Source organism: Ailuropoda melanoleuca, chromosome 18 (genome assembly GCF_002007445.2).
Source record: "Ailuropoda melanoleuca isolate Jingjing chromosome 18, ASM200744v2, whole genome shotgun sequence".
Taxonomy (NCBI): domain Eukaryota; kingdom Metazoa; phylum Chordata; class Mammalia; order Carnivora; family Ursidae; genus Ailuropoda; species Ailuropoda melanoleuca.
This window is the reverse complement of record NC_048235.1, coordinates 15,356,014-15,376,052: the sequence shown is the minus strand read 5'-3', so window position 1 is coordinate 15,376,052 and position 20,039 is coordinate 15,356,014.

Sequence of the window (20,039 nt, the reverse complement as noted above, 5' to 3'; positions counted from 1 at the left end):
ATGGTAGAACTTCCTGAAATTCTTTATGAAAAGACTCGTGTGGGAGAAGTGTTGGGTCAGGTGTATGTGAGCCCGCTGATAGCCCCCATGTAAGTGCTGCTGTTTTATTTCTTTCACCAATAAAACCTCTTCAGTACATACCACAGAAGAAGAATTTATGAAGGTCTCTTCTTGATTAACTTTGTGTAGTGAATGGAGATTTGCTCTGTTCCTCAGCTCAAAGATAAGAACTAGATCTAAAGCACATAATTGGGATTGAAAGTGTACACTTCCTAAATGAATTTGGCTTTCTAGAATTGATATGTGTAAGCTCAAAGCTTGTCACCTTATATTAACGCACAGAAAATTGAAACTTTCTGACCCCTAATTTTTTTTTAGCAATTAACTGGATTAGAGCAGGCATCCCTACCCAGCTCTCCCTGCTACTCCTGCATTCGTGCAGCTCCCTCAAACCACCAACACCACTAGATTGAGAGAGGGAGGCAGAATCCATGGATAGGCTTAGGGGGCTCGTTAAAACACTGAAATCATAGGCTGATTGTTTTTTCTTACTTTTATGTATAGTAGGGCTCTTGTTTGCATACAATAGAAAACAGTTCTGGTGAACTTACATAGAAAAAGAATTTACTGGAAGGATATTGGATAGTCACTGAATTTTCTAGAATGATGTAGAGTCTAGAAATGATTTGTAAAAACAAGGGAAACTAAGTATCCAAAATAATAGTGAAAATCACACCACAGGAAGGCAGTGATTAGGAGGACGCCACTCCTAGTACACACAACACTTCCCCACTGTTCTGGCATGTTAAATGCTGCCCCTACTTGTGCCCTCCAGAATAAACAGGAAGTTATCCCTGTCTGTTTGTATCACTAGTTCTCAATACAAAGTCGCAGAGCTAGGCACGATGATTCAATTGGCAGAGCTTAGGGTGAAAGCCAGCATTCTGTCTATGGAGGCTCAGAGAATGCAGTGGGAGTTTGCAGATTCTGAGTTCCATGCCGCGATGGGGCTTGACTTACCCAGCAGAAGACACTGAACATAAAGAAAGGAAAGAGAAAGAGAGAGAGGGAGGTAGGGAGGGGGGGAAGGAGGGAGGAAGGGAGGGAGGGAAGGAGGGAGGGAGGAAGGAAGGGAGGGAGGGAGGAACAGAGAAACGAACCTATTGGGAAGACAAGTCATAGCTTTTATCAGATTCTTATAAGTAAGAATAAGTTAAGAATGGCTATATTGTATAGAGTTGTAGAAGGAATGATTTACCTCCAGAAGGAACTAGAGACCCAGAGAGATTAAGAGAACACACATTGCCACCCATTAGCAAGATCAGCACAAGGGCTAGAGTGTAGGACTCAAAAAAGTGAAGCTGTTTTTGCTCAAACAAATCGAATTGTATTTATAGATTTTCAATTTGAAATTTATATCTCCCAATTACTTTTCAGTTTACGAAAACTGTCACGTTCCTTCACTGGCCACCAGATAAAGAAAACTTGTGGGCAGACACAGAAAAGGTCTTCATCTTGGGGAAGAAAAAATAAGGTTTTTAAAAACTGGATATTGTTACTTGCCTGCAAGTTATTCTTTCTTCCAAGACCATGTTAGAACAGACAGATGCCACAACATAGCGGTCCCCCTTATCCACGGGGGATACCTTCCAAAATGCCCAGTGGGTAGTTGCCAGAGACTGCCAAGAGTTCCGAACCAGATATAGACTATGAATTTCCCTCTACATACATACCTACGGTAAAGTTCAACGTACGAATTATGCATAGTAAGAGATTACGGATAACAACTAATAATAAAATAAAACTATTATAACAAACTGTAACAGAAGTTATGTGACTATGGAGTCTCTCTCCCCTAAGACATCTTCTCGTACTGTGCTCAGCCTTCTTCTCGTGATGATGGGGGCGGTGACACGGCGACATGATGGGGTGAGGCGAATGGCGTAGGTGCTGTGACGTCGTGTTAGGCAACTACTCACCTGTGGACTCACGAGAAGGGTCATCTGCCTCTGGGCTGTGACTGACCTCTTGTAACAGAAACCATGGAAAGCAAGACCAGAGATAAAGGGGGATTTCTGTATCCTCTTGCTTCCAGTAATGAAGATGCAATTTGTTTTCTGGATCGTATGTGGGTCTATTATAAAATATTCTATCTTTAAATCAAAGTTTAAGTAAATGAACTCAATGAAAACTTGGTAGCAAATTCTTAGTCATTTGCCTTATAGAATTTCTTCTTTTTTTCCCTTCCTTTTCTTGCTTTCTTTATTTTTTCCCTTCTTCCTTTCCTTCTTTCCCTTCTTCCTTTTTTTCTTTCTTCTTTAGTATATTTAAGAAATGTACATAAACATATATGTGTGTGTCTGTTTTACTCCCCTACTCCCACAATAGCAACTGGTCACAGTTTGACCTTTCATTTATGATCTAATGTTTTAAACCTGGGAAAAAATAAATTTCTCAAAGATAGTATGATATAAATAATAGTAATAAACAGAGCCAAATACAAAAATATAGATCTTTGTTAATCTTTAGTCAGGTTTTTCAGAATGTTTTAATTAACGTGTAAAATCCCATAAAGACCTATGAAGAGAAAAATACAGTGTTCCTCATTCAGTGTATCAGAAAACCAAGGCAAAGGGAATAGTCTTTCTTTGGCATAAATTGTTCAGCGGGGGCACAAAATTATAAACACAATAACCATGCAGTTCAGGCCTCTCGACAAAGAACAAGGCAAAATCCTAGTGTGGTTATTTCAAAATCAGTGTTCAATGAGAATAATAGGTTGATGTATGGGAAAGCATGGTCAGCTGCGGCTTGAGTAATAGACTGGAGTAAACAAGGCAAAGACAAGGAGAGTGGTGTGTGATTGGGCAGTTACCGTCGTCCCTTATTGGGTTCAGGAAGTACCAGATCTGCTGAAGCGGAGCATTTAAAGGAAAAGTGGAGATCTGGAAACTTTAGGAAGTATAAGGTGGTTCTTAGGCAACACACCAAGGAGCTTGACTCTGAGGATAGTTTATCAGAGCCGTGTTTTGCGACGCCATGTCGGGATTTCCATGAATAGAAGACCTAGACCCTGACAGGGAGATTAAAAAGGAAGAGGAAAGACTTACAAAAACATTGTAACACATCTAATGCTAGTAATGCTAGTCACATTTCAGATTTTTCACCTACATTGCAAGAAGTTGAACCAGGTCCCAAACTCCAGTGTTCCAACTGCAAATCATGGGCTGCTCTGCCTGTGTATTGTGTCATCTACGTCGTGTTAAAATGGGAGATAAACTTGAATTTGTACATGAGTTTGAGTCTGAAGTGACAACACAGCATCATTTATTCAGTAGCAGGGATAAAACTCAGAATAAAGGTAAGACCTAGCAATATATGTACATTTCAGGGGAAATTAGGAAAGTTAGAGTTTCCAGAGTTGACATCCATGTTTGCAGTGAAATAGGATTACAAATTAGTTATTGAGGGAGGGAAACAGAGATACTGGCTCCAATCAGTCCACATAGGTCTGGAGCTCTCTCAAGCTTTTAAGCTTGGTGTAAGAACAAAGAGGATTGATGGGGCATCGGGGAGGGATTTGAAGTGGATATTCCAGGATTGGCTCAATGAGCACAACTGATGGTTAAGAGAAAAAGAAGTCTGTGGTGTTGGTCTGAGGTCCTCCATGAATGGCTGAGCCAAATGTTGAAGACCACGTGCTACTAGAGCTGTGTGTCTAGAGTATCTTGGCCGGGGACGGGGAATTCTTAGCACCGGCACTGAGCTTCAGGAAACACTGTTCGGTTCCCGGCCACCTAGTGTACCCAGTGGGGCCGGCAGCTGGGGACTGGCATCAACTCTGAAAGCCACGCTTCCAGCTCTGAGTCACCTGAAACCTTAGATGGGTCTCTGCACTAGAGTATCCAGAGTTCAAAGCATCAGATAATTCTGAATCAAAAGTTTAGCCTCAGGGAGCATAAGGTTAACTGAAAGTCAGCTTTGCAAAATTCATAAAATAGAATGAATAGGACAAACTGAGGAGCGTGAACATAGCCATCACAGGAAAGGGAATTTATGTTCTCTATGATCCAGACACTTAAAAAGGAAAGATAAGGGGCGCCTGGGTGGTGCAGTCGTTAAGCGTCTGCCTTCGGCTCAGGGCGTGATCCCAGCATTCTGGGATCGAGCCCCACATCAGGCTCCTCTGCTAGGAGCCTGCTTCTTCCTCTCCCACTCCCCCTGCTTGTGTTCCCTCTCTTGCTGCCTGTCTCTCTCTCTGTCAAATAAATAAATAAAATCTTTTTTTAAAAAAAAAGATAATGTAAGACTTGACCAAAAAAAATATATTTTTGAAGAAAGAGTTTCAAGAGATTATTGTAAGTGTACATTACACTATATCTAGAAAGGATATTATCAGATATGCCATGAAAAATGGCTATTAATTTCGTCAGAATTACCCTCTTCTGTTTTATTGTTGACTGATCCATTAATAAAAGATACTAAGAAAATAAAAGCCTGCTTTGAAGCAAACATGTAAGAGAGGACTTGGAATTTACTAGCCATGATCCTTAGTTATGGTTCCAAGCATTGCAACCTTGCAAAAAAAAAAAAATTTTTTTTTTTTTCAGTGAGGCCATAGGAAAAATTATGGGGAGGCTCAAAACAGCATTTCTAATGTAATTGCTGAGGCCCAGTAGAGCAGTGAACTTAAAAAAAAAAAAAAAAGGAAAGAAATGAAAGACAGTAACCATATTTGCCAAGAATATATTTGGGAGTTCCCTCAGCAATAGTCATTTGAAATATGGTCTGAGAGTGAAAGCAACACAATCATCCACAGCCAGGCACTGCTGGGATCTTACCTCGGTGTCTGTCCAATTACCTGAATATTTCCTGTAATTATGCCCACACCATTAAGAGGTACTCATTTTATGGACTGTGGGATGATAAAAAGGATGATTATTTTGCCCGTATCTGTAATGGCCACGGAAGAAGGGCAGCGTTTTGGTGTCTCACACGCTCAGTTCAGAAATTCAAGAACACACTGTGTGTCCCCGGCCCAGCTTCCAGGCCTGAGGCAGGCGGTAAGGCAGCAGTTCGACCAGAAGAAGAAAGCAGTTCACCCGCTAAAAGGGCAGCAGGTGCCGCCAGGATGCTCTGTGCAAGGCGGGCAGAGGCTTCGGAAGATGACATAAGAGCCGCATCAGGCGCGGGGACAGCCGGGCCGGTGCGTCGTTGCCAAGAAACACATGTCAATTGAGCGGCTGTCACGGCTGTGCATGGACTCAGTGTGATCAAGGGAGGAGTGTGTCTCCTTTCTGACAAACTGTGTCTGTACCCCACACGTGCACGCACACACACACACCCCAACCGTTCCTTTGTATTTGATATCAAATGAGAAATATGTTGAAAGGAAAGTGACCCTGTTCCTAGGGAAAGGCTTACAAGCTTGAATGAAATAAGTCAGCAAATGGCTAAAAACTGGGTGTTTTCATGGAAATTTTGATGGATTTTATATCAGGAAGCAAGATACATGGTAAAGGTTTGTAGTTTTTTTGTTTCTTCTTAATTTAGTTAACAAATAACCGCTGATCTATCTGGGGCTTCAATCACCAGCAAGACAGCTTCTCTCCCTCAGCTTACACCGCAGAAAAGAACTATATTCAAGTTACGTTGCTGATTCTCCCACATCCAGGAGAAGTTATTTTATTCTCTCTTCTCTGCACATAAATGAGAAGCAGACGAGGGTTGGATAGCTTAGCGTGCATGCCTCCTCCCGGCTGTCTGAGGGGTTTGCTGGCGATCAAAGACAAGGTTCGGTCCCACAAAGAGCACAGTATAGTCCAGAAACAGCTAGATAAAAAACGTGGTATGATACACGCCATAACAGAAATATGGAGCACAGACAGAGGCGAGGCAGCAAATGACAAATTCTGTGTGCAGGGACATCCCCTGGGGTTTGCCAGACTGAGATACAGGAGCTGGTTGTGCAGCAGAGGGCGGGGGTGGGGAATTCCGTCCCGGCAAGGGAAGAACAGCTTCACAGGCTGGCAGAGTAGTGGGTCTAGGGATAATACTTCCTGAAGAGTGGGCATTGACAGGATACACATATTCTCTGTTACCATACCACAGAAGAAGGAAAACTTAAGAACGTACAAAGTTCTGGAAGCCAGAGAGAAATCATTACCACTTAACTTTAGTTCTAGACAACATCGGCCCTCATTTTGATATATGGTAGAAGAAAAATATTTTGTTTCCATGACAGTCCCATTTTCAATAGAAAAATGCAGCTGAATTCCTTCTAAAAAGGACGAGATGAGAAGGTAAATTTGCATTTGCTGAGAAGCAACAGTGCTATGAACAGAAAGCAGTGTGAACTTTTTTCTACAATAAAAATATGATGAAAACTAGACTAAAACCACGTTCCTATTCAAAATAAGAAATACGGTATATATGTGGTACTCACGTAAATCTTTATTTCAGTGTCATAGAATTAAACCGGCATTCAGTGAAAATTCAAGATTTTCAGTTGAGTAGTGTCAGAAAGTCGTTCTTGTATCAAACATAGCAAACCTAATTACCTTGGATGTAATATCACATCAGACCAACAAAGTGTGTAATATTCTCTAGGTTCTTAGCAAACTCTAAAATTCTATAAATGTGTCTAGAATGCTTTAGTGTGTCCTACTTTCCGAAGTCTTTTCCAGACCAATGGCTAAATGAGGAATATCCCCATAATCATTTTGTGTAGAATTACTCTGACCATGTGTTCACTATCTCCAGATCAAAATTATATAGTGTAGTTATACTGCAAATGTTTGTATTGGAGGAAAGAGATTAATTTCCCTTTCTTCACAACTACCCACAGCTTCTTTGATTCAAGTCGTTTTCTTATACAAGTATTTGCTTTCCCTGAATTCAACCGAACCATGAAATATGAGTGTATTCAAAGTGCTTTTAAAATTGGAAATAAATAGTACACGAGATCATATGACTATGGCTTTTATCAAAAATCTTAATTCAGTTTTAAAAACCATGCCAGAATTACACTCTTTTGAACCATAAATGTTTGTTTTTCTTCCCCAATCCCACAATGGGGACACATCTTCTGATTATCTCACAAATAAGTAGTTCACCTGATACCCGAAGGTCAGTGTATCTATAACAAATATCAGTAACTCATTGGCCACGTAGTATGAGTTTTGTGGTTGAAGATTGTATCAGATAGTGGCGAGGTTAGAAATTGGCTGAAAGTATCATAAAGGGACTATTTATAAGGTGAGGGCAGGTTTATAGTACACTTTAGACAGCACTATTCTGGAGACAGGAATGGTGGAGTACAGTTACCACCCTAGGCCTTGAGGGGGGACAAGAAGGAGCAGAACCCTGAGAGAGAGAGAGGGAAAGAGAGAGAGAGACAGAGAGAGTGAGTGAGCACTCTCGCATGCAAGAGAGAGAGCTTTGTATAAGAAATGCAGTTGGCTTCCTCTGTCCCTCCAGTGCCCTGTAGGTCGCACCCAACACATAGTCTGAAGACAAGAAAGACCCATTGATGTGAAGCCTGGAGGTCAATTTCCAGAGCCCAGAGCAGGGTGGAGAAGGGTGGTGAGTGAAGGGACAAAAAGAAGGTACACTACACAGCAATAGACTTACATTTAGGACTTAAGTTTCAACTCCTACCCCTAACTATGCCAAAAAGAGATGTTGAACTCAAACTTTCCAAACTTCCATCTGGTCGTGTACTCATTCTTTTCAGGAATTCGTTCTTTTTTTTTTTCCCTTACTGTTGGAAAGCATTGTTTTGGTAAGGTAGAAGATGAGCTAGATACAAATATTCCAGCAGCTAAATCACATCTGGAGAGTGATTTAGGCAGTAAGGAGAAAATATGGCCGATCGATGTGTTCAAATATGTACCATAAAGAGAAAGCATACTGATTCGTATATTCCATAGTTGAACCTTTACAGAGAATGTACCAGGCTCAATGTCACATTACCTTAGACTCTGATCAAATGCAAGAAGCATTACCATGAGCAAAATTTTTGCTTTGAGTAATACTATGTATTTGATTCTATATTTAATTATCATATTTCTTCTAAAACTGACTTGTACCTATCTGCAAAAAGTGAGCTCCAATATGCAACAGACTTTTTAATGCCTGTTCTCTATATAGTAAAAAAACCTTATTAATGAAAAGAAAGTTCGGTGAGTAATCAAGTTTTAGATACAGCCTGTGTGTGAGAAACGCTGAGATGTTTCTAATCTGTTCCTCACTAAATGGAAATCTTTCAAAAATTATTTGAACTATGAACTTTTTTTTACCTGATTTAAAAAAATTTTTTCCTATTAGATTGGTTCTGTTTTTGAGATCACTTCATTTTGTTGTTGTTGTTTTTTTTTTAAGATTTTATTTATTTACTTCAGAGAGAGAGCAGAGAGAACAAGTGAGGAGGAGGGGAGAGAAGGGCAGAGGGAAAGGGAGCAGACTCCCCACTGAACAATGAGCCCAATGTGGGGCTCGATCCCAGGACCCTGAGATCATGACCTGAGCCAAAGGCAGAGGCTCAACCAACTGAGCCACCCAGGTGCCCCAAGATCACTTTATTACTTTAGGGCAATCATGTATCTATTTCCCACCAAAACAATGGATTTTAGCTGGCTCTAATTGTCTGCCTGGAAGGGACCTCTCAAAGTCAGGGCTCTGAGGGAGTATAAACCTGGAGCAATGGGACTGAGCAGTGTGATAATTTTCAAAACACAGTGTCACCCACAAACCACCAAATTGTCACATCACCTGTCTTTGGAGTAAGTTCCACTAGTCCACATCTGTCTAACGTTAGTAATTGGTGAGGCTCAGTGCCACCACAGCAAGCAGGTATCTTCTATAGGACTGGCTACCTAAAAGGTAGCTGAATCCAGCTGGAATCAACTATTTTTATCTAAAAACAAATGGGTCTTTTGTTTTTGTCCTCACCTGAGGGAGGACTTGAGACCATAAACAATTCTGTATTTTAATGAGAATCAAGCACATTATCGTAAGGACTTAGACGTTTCCCGCCGTTACCAGGGGTTTCTTAACGTTCTTAGTTTTTATTCCCAGGTCCACAGGTGCATTTATAAACATAGCTTTTAAATTTCATGGAAATAGTCAAGGTGGTAGACCTTCGGAATAAATCAGTTTCCTAGACACACTGCAGCTCTCAGAACCTTTGTTGAATCTTGACAAGTATCTCCATTGGAATTTCTATCATGTCTTTTATGATTCAATGGCCTCTCATTTGCATGTATCATTAGTTAATTTGTAACATCATTAGCTACCTTTATTCGTCTCTAGATTATCTGCTTTTACAAGCAGGTGCACTTTTATATACTCCAATGATCTAGCTCTGCCCTGTACCTAACGGGAACTCGTAAAACTTTTGTCAACTGAATCAGCATCTTTAGTGTGAATGATTTGGCCAGTCTCTCGTTTTATGAAATAGCCATAACCTTCAAAAACTATTTCTATAAAACATTATTTTTCTCCATTGAAAAAGTCAGGTCTTTCTTCTGAGTTAATGTCTGAAATTGCTATTGTTGAACATTTTCGGACACATCAGTTCGTGGCACTTTCCTAATACTTCCATATCATTTTTGAACCTTGGGTCACGAGCACAACTATCATCCCCAAGAAGCATTTCTTTGAATATATCTTTCTCTGAAATCTCACTCCATCTAGAGTGAAAAGGTTGGAAAAATATAAAGATTGCTGATTCTAAATTATATGGGGTTTTAATATTTAATAATTCTTTTATGCATGTAACTATGTTCTTGGCAGTGAAATCATAAACCCTACCCGGTGGGTAGCATGCCGGATTCTTCCAGAAGCATGTGCATATCAAGGCCAATTCAGAGCAAAAAGATGTGACTTTTTTTTCCAACCAAATTATTTCATATCTTGGGCTGGGCCGTGGAATAATGTCAGCAGAAACAGTTTTGGTCCATTGTTTGGGGGGGAAAAAAAGCCTACATCTCAGTTTAGATGGTTGTACTGAGCATTTATTATGTTACCGTTTGAAGTCGTGCCGTATCTCTTACGTGAAGGAGGTGTTGCTTTCTTGCTTTTTTTATTGCTCCACTTTACATTTTTCATTGAAACATATTTGAGATATAACATTGTACAAATTTAAGATGTACAACGTGTTAACCTGATGTATTATATATTGTAATATGATTGTCATTGTAGAAATAATTAGCACCGTCTATCACATTACATAATGATCCTTTCTTTCAGTAAGTTCTAGTCTCTTAGCAGGTGCGATGATGATAACACAATATTATTGTCTATATTCGCTGTACTGTGCACTTGATCTCTAATGCTTATTTACTATTCATTGCAAGTTTGTCCTCGCAAACATCTGTCCTACCCCCCATCCCTCAGCCTTTGGTAACCACCATTTTGCTTTATGTTTTAAGAGTTTGGCTTTTTTAGATTCCACATATAATATCATACAGTACTCGTCTTTCTCAGTCTGACTTATCTCACTTAGCATAATATGCGCAAGGTCCATTGAATGAGTCAAGGTGACTATTTAACATATCTTTAGAAGACAAGAAAAAGTGAGTTTCCTCAACTCCAAAGGTTAAAGGCTTTAAAAGATGAAATGCACATAATTTTCTAAAGCTACCTTTTGGTTTTCTGAGTGTTTGGTGTTTTTTTATTCCTTCCTATCATGAGCTCGATACATCAAGAAAACTTGGAGTACTGGAGGCATAATAGAATGGAACAATTCCACACTATTGGAATTCTTATTTCAGAGTCATACTAGGTTCAGTGTTACGGAACATCTCATCTTAGATTCAGTTAGGGTAATGGCCAAAAAGATGCTCCATTAAATCATAGAATATTTACGTTACTTCTCCTTCCAAAGCATGAAATGCATTCAAAACTTAACTGGATATTATATGCATGTATAATTAACATTTAAAATCTTATATATTTCAAAATATTCTCACAACCCCACAACTGAGAAGAACGTGTGTCATTTTAACCACAACTGCTCTATTAGAGGCAGGAAGGATTGAAACTTGAAAATACCTAAGCATTTTGTTTACTATACCACCATCATAAGAGTAAAAATAACCCTTTGTACTTTCATCTGAGAATGCCAAAGAATTTGAAAACATCAATTCAGTAATCTTCACAAAAGCCCTTCAATTTAAGTTAAGATAAAGTGGACGCCAAAGTGAAACTCCTTTCCACGTTCCACATTTTTTCTCATAAGAGAAAAGAGGCTGACATTTGCCTCCAAATTGAAAATAACGACAGCCCAGACCTTTCAGCTCTTATTGGGGTAACAAGCCAAAAGTCTAAGAAAAGGTGTTTGTGATTTTTAGATGCAGGAGATGCACCAGAGAATAGGAAAAATAACGACACTAAGTAGTTTTTTTAAAGTCACCATTTGTTTTATTCCTTAAGGAAGCACTGCCTCTGATTTTCTGATAAGAGATGCTGATCACACACACACACACACAATGGCCATATCTCCAGTCCCAACACGTTTCCCTTCTGGACTCCGTATCACTGAGAAGCGGGAGCTTTGCTTTCATAGGCAAGCATGTACTTTCAGAGGCTTGGCTGTTGCTGACATCAGGGTGCCTATTGTCTCACTTGTTTGTGCATAGCTGATTTCCCGTGAAATCTACAGTTGATCCAACGTCAGAGGATTACACCCAGAAGCTGAAGAATCAGATGTGTTCTTTAACTTAAGGATACTCTGATGTCAGAGCCATGAAAACAAGTTCAAGAGACTATGGCAGCTCAACTGGGTGCACTCTGTGGGGCTAGGATTCACAAAGGCCAACACCAAAGCGATCATTCCACTCTCAACCATGTGCTCTTCACATGGTCTTCCCAGAATGACAGTCTGGTTCAGATTAACCATTTCTCAAACTTGTGACTTTAACAAAAACAAGTTGACCTAAAAAGCCATGATGATCAAAAACAGTATGGTACTGGCATAAAAATAGGCACATAGACCAAAGGAACAGAATCAAGAGCCCAGAAACAAATCCATGCTTGTAGGGTCAACGAATGCATGACAAAGGGGCCACAAACACACAATGGGGAAAGGATGGTTTCCTCAGTAAATGATCAGGGAAAACTGGGTATCTACATGCAAAATATGAAACTGGACTCCTATCTCACATCATTCACAAAATTTCACTCCAAATGGATAAAGGACTTAAACTGAAGAACTTCTGAAACCATAGAACTTCTAGAAGAAAATGTAGGAAAAAATCCCTTTGACATCAGTCTTGGCAATGATTTTGTGGATATACCAAAAGCACAAATAACAGAAGCAAAAATCAACGAGTGGCCCTCAAGATAATGAAACAGGACCTTAAAATTGCTGCAGCCTTGGACCTTGGCAGACATTGGTTGGGCCCTAGGATTCTGCACCAGAAGCCTGAATGCTTTGCTACCAGGTCCTACTGGCTCCTGGAAGGCTATGGATTTGTGCCTGCTTGTGTGTACGTCTCTCCTTGTTCTGGACTCTAGCAGTCGCTCCTCTACATGACCTTTAGGGCAGAACTCATTCTTTCACACCCAGCCTGGCCTCCAGGGCAAGATGGCTGAGGCAGGGAAGAGGTGAGGCATCCATGAGCACTGGTTTGTGTGATAAGGGCTGGGAGTCATGCTCCTATGGATGGATGAGTCTGAGATAAGGGTCCTCTAACTCCCAGGGCATCTGGGTATTTGTAATTCCACGACTCCCCTGCCACCTGCAGAACGCCCAAGAGATCAGGCTTCCTCCAGGGAAAGTGATCACAGCTGCAGCACCTGGGGGGCCTGATTCAACAATTCTGAGTCTGGCCCTAATGTTAAGGGCATCCCAGCCTGTCCACTCCCTGCCCCTCCATCAGGACTGGCACTTACTAAGACACTACCTCCCAAAGGCCTCATCTCCTAGTATCACCAGGTTGGGAGTTAGAAATGTCAACTTAGGAATTTTGGAGGGACACAGACATTCAACCCATCACATGTACCTGGTATACTTTCCTGGGGGGAATAGCTTTCATGTGGACTCTTCCCACTCTATTGTGGCCCTTCCATCTTAATCATCGAGAGTGCAATAGACAAGGGGCTGTTACGTGTAAGGGGATCTGCTGAAGTTTCCACAATAATGGGGGAAAGTAACCCGAAGGATGACTGCACAGGCCCATCCCTCCATTCCCTCTCTGCACAGCTCCTAGCCTATCAATGAGTACCTTATGTGAGACAGATAACCCGCACACAGACCTTCCAAGAACAAGCCATAATGAAAATACACATGACTGTCAAAATCTAGACTTTGAAAACAGTTCTCGGAAGCAAAAGCTGTAGAGATGACCTTGAACAAAAGAATTCAGAGCAATGTAGTTTTCTAGAGCCATAACTTGAGACCTCTGCATTCCAGACCAGAATTTTCTCTAGTTATAACTATAAAATGGTTTTCTAGGATAAGAGAAAAATATCCCTCAAAGATAGATTCCTCCTTGGGATGGTTAATTTTAGGTGTCATTGTGGTCGGGCCACATTGCCCAGATACTGCATCAAAGATTATTCTGAATGTTTCTGTGAGGGGGGTTTCAAAGAAGATTTACCTTTAAATCAGTGGACTTTGAGTAAAGTAGATGGCCGTCCATAATGCAGGTGGGTGTCCTCAAATCAGTTGAAGGCATGAATAAAACAAAAGTTTGACCTCCTCTGAGCAAAAGAGAATTTTCTAGCAGACTGCCTTTGGACACAAACTGAAACTCTTTTCTGGGCCTCCAGCCTGCCAGTCACCCCCATCAGATGTGGGACTTGCCACACTTTCACAATCACAGGAGCCAGTTCTTTAAAATAAATTGTATATGTACACACACAGAGACACACACAGAACCTGTTGGTTCTGCTCCTCTGGAGAACCCTGAATAATGCTCCTCTTAGAAAGCCAAACCATTTTTTATAGTTTTTAATGTGCAGTTTTCCAGTCTCTCCTCAGCTCAAGTTCAAAATAATTTCTGAGTCCAGACCAAACCAAGGTCACCTTGTTCATTAATATAAACAGCTGCTAAGTAAATCTGATGTGCCAATAAGCATTCATGTTCTGAGGCCATAGACATGAAGAAACAAGTTCATTTATAAAAGGGTCTGAGGATAAGGAAGGGGGATGGGGAAAACAAAGTAACCAGACGGATCTTTGTAAATGGCTTTAAGTCACCCACTTCAAATGAGGCAAGGGGATTAGTTGTCTTCTCTAGAGAGAAGACTCTCACATTGATCGTGTAATAAAAATACGATATACTGAGGGATGTAATGCCAAACAAGTAATATTATGGAACATATTTGATAAATGTATGTCTCTTAGCAATTTTGCATTGTGAAATTAGATTGAAATACCCAAGAAATGGGATTATTAATAGCTCTGCTTGAAATGTGGCATTTTGAAAAATGGCTGATGACCATATCAAGTGTGACTGCAATTCTTAATAAGCTGCTTTCTTTGGAAAACACTTGTAATTTGTTATTAACAATGGTTATTACGTGCCCCTGGGCCCTGTTATTGTTGTTGTTGCTGTTGTCATTTGCATTTTATTACCAAACATTATAGGTTGGAAGAAGCGCTTAGGAATCTCATAGGGGAGATGTTCTGTGACACGACAAGTAACTACGTAACGTTTATGAGCCCACTCTTTCTCAAAGATACCTGGGTAATAAACGAAAGTAAGTGTCTTACTAGACTGATACAAATTGTTTCTTCTTAACTTCAAGCCTTTTAAGAGGCTCTGTTTTCTTGGCTGTAAAAAGGAAGATGTATCTATGTCGCAATTATCATAACAATTAAACCTTGTAATATAGGTGAGGCACCTAGTATCATGCCTGGCCTGGATGTGCATCCAACAAACAGCAATTATTGCAACTGCCTGCCTGTGAGCTCTTCCAGTGCGCGAAAGGACTGTGCGGCCTCTCTAACGCTGGAGTCATCAATGGGTTTGCCCTTGACATTACAGCCCCGCTGAGTTCTGTGAGTGGCTGTGTCCTGTGTTAGTCATGGATCTGTGTTTGCTTATTTCACTTTATCCCAGCTCATTCTTCTCATTTTCTTTTTTATTTATTTATATATTTATTTATTTATTTATTTATTTTTTAAAGATTTTACTCATTTTCTTTTTTTAAAAAATATTCTATTCATTTATTTGAGAGAGACAGAGATAGTGAAAGAGAGCACAGGCGGGAAGGAGGAAGAGAANATCCATGAGCACTGGTTTGTGTGATAAGGGCTGGGAGTCATGCTCCTATGGATGGATGAGTCTGAGATAAGGGTCCTCTAACTCCCAGGGCATCTGGGTATTTGTAATTCCACGACTCCCCTGCCACCTGCAGAACGCCCAAGAGATCAGGCTTCCTCCAGGGAAAGTGATCACAGCTGCAGCACCTGGGGGGCCTGATTCAACAATTCTGAGTCTGGCCCTAATGTTAAGGGCATCCCAGCCTGTCCACTCCCTGCCCCTCCATCAGGACTGGCACTTACTAAGACACTACCTCCCAAAGGCCTCATCTCCTAGTATCACCAGGTTGGGAGTTAGAAATGTCAACTTAGGAATTTTGGAGGGACACAGACATTCAACCCATCACATGTACCTGGTATACTTTCCTGGGGGGAATAGCTTTCATGTGGACTCTTCCCACTCTATTGTGGCCCTTCCATCTTAATCATCGAGAGTGCAATAGACAAGGGGCTGTTACGTGTAAGGGGATCTGCTGAAGTTTCCACAATAATGGGGGAAAGTAACCCGAAGGATGACTGCACAGGCCCATCCCTCCATTCCCTCTCTGCACAGCTCCTAGCCTATCAATGAGTACCTTATGTGAGACAGATAACCCGCACACAGACCTTCCAAGAACAAGCCATAATGAAAATACACATGACTGTCAAAATCTAGACTTTGAAAACAGTTCTCGGAAGCAAAAGCTGTAGAGATGACCTTGAACAAAAGAATTCAGAGCAATGTAGTTTTCTAGAGCCATAACTTGAGACCTCTGCATTCCAGACCAGAATTTTCTCTAGTTATAACTATAAAATGGTTTTCTAGGATAAGAGAAAAATATCCCTCAAAGATAGATTCCTCCTTGGGATGGTTAATTTTAGGTGTCATTGTGGTCGGGCCACATTGCCCAGATACTGCATCAAAGATTATTCTGAATGTTTCTGTGAGGGGGGTTTCAAAGAAGATTTACCTTTAAATCAGTGGACTTTGAGTAAAGTAGATGGCCGTCCATAATGCAGGTGGGTGTCCTCAAATCAGTTGAAGGCATGAATAAAACAAAAGTTTGACCTCCTCTGAGCAAAAGAGAATTTTCTAGCAGACTGCCTTTGGACACAAACTGAAACTCTTTTCTGGGCCTCCAGCCTGCCAGTCACCCCCATCAGATGTGGGACTTGCCACACTTTCACAATCACAGGAGCCAGTTCTTTAAAATAAATTGTATATGTACACACACAGAGACACACACAGAACCTGTTGGTTCTGCTCCTCTGGAGAACCCTGAATAATGCTCCTCTTAGAAAGCCAAACCATTTTTTATAGTTTTTAATGTGCAGTTTTCCAGTCTCTCCTCAGCTCAAGTTCAAAATAATTTCTGAGTCCAGACCAAACCAAGGTCACCTTGTTCATTAATATAAACAGCTGCTAAGTAAATCTGATGTGCCAATAAGCATTCATGTTCTGAGGCCATAGACATGAAGAAACAAGTTCATTTATAAAAGGGTCTGAGGATAAGGAAGGGGGATGGGGAAAACAAAGTAACCAGACGGATCTTTGTAAATGGCTTTAAGTCACCCACTTCAAATGAGGCAAGGGGATTAGTTGTCTTCTCTAGAGAGAAGACTCTCACATTGATCGTGTAATAAAAATACGATATACTGAGGGACGTAATGCCAAACAAGTAATATTATGGAACATATTTGATAAATGTATGTCTCTTAGCAATTTTGCATTGTGAAATTAGATTGAAATACCCAAGAAATGGGATTATTAATAGCTCTGCTTGAAATGTGGCATTTTGAAAAATGGCTGATGACCATATCAAGTGTGACTGCAATTCTTAATAAGCTGCTTTCTTTGGAAAACACTTGTAATTTGTTATTAACAATGGTTATTACGTGCCCCTGGGCCCTGTTATTGTTGTTGTTGCTGTTGTCATTTGCATTTTATTACCAAACATTATAGGTTGGAAGAAGCGCTTAGGAATCTCATAGGGGAGATGTTCTGTGACACGACAAGTAACTACGTAACGTTTATGAGCCCACTCTTTCTCAAAGATACCTGGGTAATAAACGAAAGTAAGTGTCTTACTAGACTGATACAAATTGTTTCTTCTTAACTTCAAGCCTTTTAAGAGGCTCTGTTTTCTTGGCTGTAAAAAGGAAGATGTATCTATGTCGCAGAATTATCATAACAATTAAACCTTGTAATATAGGTGAGGCACCTAGTATCATGCCTGGCCTGGATGTGCATCCAACAAACTAATTATTGCAACTGCCTACCTGTGAGCTCTTCCAGTGCGCGAAAGGACTGTGCGGCCTCTCTAACGCTGGACTCATCAATGGGTTTGCCCTTGACATTACAGCCCCACTGAATTCTGTGAGTGGCTGTGTCCTGTGCTAGTCATGGATCTGTGTTTGCTTCTTTCACTTTATCCCAGCTCATTCTTCTCATTTTCTTTTTATTTATTTATTTATTTATTTATTTATTTATTTATTTATTTATTTATTTATTTTTTAAAGATTTTACTCATTTTCTTTTTTTAAAAAATATTCTATTCATTTATTTGAGAGAGACAGAGATAGTGAAAGAGAGCACAGGCGGGAAGGAGGAAGAGAAGCAGACCTCCCACTGAGCAAAGAGCCCCATATAGGACTTGATCCCAGGACCCTGGGATCATAACCTGAGCAGAAGGCCGATGCTTAACCGACTGAGCCACCCAGGTGCCCCTATTCTTTTCATTTTCAATCTCCCTGTGCCGCTCTGTTCCAATAAACTTGGACTTATCACTAACCACCAAACTCACCCCAAGCTTTCCCACTGGTGTTACTGTTTCTGTCCCTGTCACAAATACCCACTAAATAAATGCCCTATACTCTCTTTCTTTCTCTGCCAAAAGCCCTCTCTTTCTTCATGGCCCACATCAGACGCTACCTTCTCTATGAAGCCACCTATCTATCAATGTGCTCCTTTCTTAGTTTATATCCCCACAACATGCCCTCATTGTGCTATCCTTCTCTGCTGCAGTTCACTACTGTTGCATAACTTCCTAAAAGACAGGAACTGTGTCCCACATGTCTTTAATTCCCCATTGTCATTTGGCAAAATACTTTGTTTGTACACAATACTCAAATATTGGCTGAATTGAAAGGCAAACTCCAGAAATAAGATAATATTTTAGTATATTCTGCAACAATGATGATATTGGTTATATCATTGAACTTGAATTCAAGTGCACAGCTGGTGATTCTTAGTGTTAAATAACAACTGCTTCTAAGCAGAGTCTCACTCATCGAGGCTAGTATGTGTACTTAAAATATTTTATTTATGACCTACCAGTGTGTATAATTTTTCTTTGAAAAAATTAAGAATTTTTTTAAATTATATTTTTTAAAATCCCAAATTTCTACCTCTGCTATCTGTGAGTTCCAAGTATTATAAATCACATTCAATTCTTAGTTTACTGCCTGACCTCTGGGACCATCATAAAGGAAAGTCAATTGATTTTATCATTGGAAAAATTCACCCCAGGTGACAAGAGAAAAAGAAAAAGAATTTAAACAGTACATTTTCCTATTTTACTCAGCTTCAGGTAGAGAATCCATTGTAATTATAACTCAGCAACTTGGAAAATCTGACTGCTTGTCTTAATGCGTGTTTTCAGTCTGTGAATCCCTAAGCCCACAGAATATCTTCAGGTTCAACATCTGACAGAGTTATGGAAACATTATTAACAATGCTTCCTCCAGCCTCCAGCAGGTGAGCACAATGTCTTCCCTACAGAAGGAATATGCATAAACAAAGCCATCTGATCCTAAGACTTCGGCCATAAAGTTACTCTCTTTCCATTCTTTTCAACTCTTCTCACTACTTCTGAATTCTTCAAGGAGTAAGTCTCTATTTGGGGATAGTACGTTTTTACCAAACTCTCTAACTTTGTGCTAAGTTTCCATTTTAGAAAGGGAAGAGCAAGACTCAGGTGCAGAAGCTTCAAAAAGGCAACAGGACACAGAAAGTACTTAATAGTATTTTATTTTCATTGGAACTATTTTGATAATATCATTTCTATGTAATGATTTGGGTTTCTATACCAACTACTAAAGTTCGTTTGTTTAAGTAAAAATAGTAAATGAATTGAAGGAAAAAACTTCACTACATGGAAAAGTACGTGGGAAAACATTACATATATGGGGGGAAAAGGTAAAAGACAAAAATCACTGATATGCTTCAATATGACCAAAGTATGACCAAAATCTGAGAAAGACAGCCCTAGGGAGGTTGTCACACATTTTATCTGCAGAAAGCTTAGAAAAGAAAAACAAGTTTAGAATGGATTCAGAGATTAATGATATGCTCTTTAAAATACAGGGTTTAGGGGCACCTGGGTGGCTCAGTCAGTTGAGCGTCTGAATGTTCAGCTCAGGTCATGACCTCGGAGTGGTGAGATTGAGCCTCGTGTCACCCCATGTCACCCCGCATCACCGCGTGTCAGTCCCACATCAGCTCTGTGCTTGGCCCAGAGTCTGCTTGAAATTCTCTCTCTCCCTCTGCTCTTCCCCCTGCTCTCTCGCTCTCTCTCTCTCTCAAATAAATAAATCTTTTAAAAAATTCTAAAATAAAATCAAATACAGGGTTTTCTTATTCCTTTTCACATGGGTTTCTTTTTTTCTAGCTTCTGCTGTTCCCTTCATCATGACTACATATACTTATTTAAAGTTTGAACTAAATCTAGGTTCCCAGCAAAGTCATTATAAGGCATTGGCCATCTCACCCCAAGTTTCCTTGTGT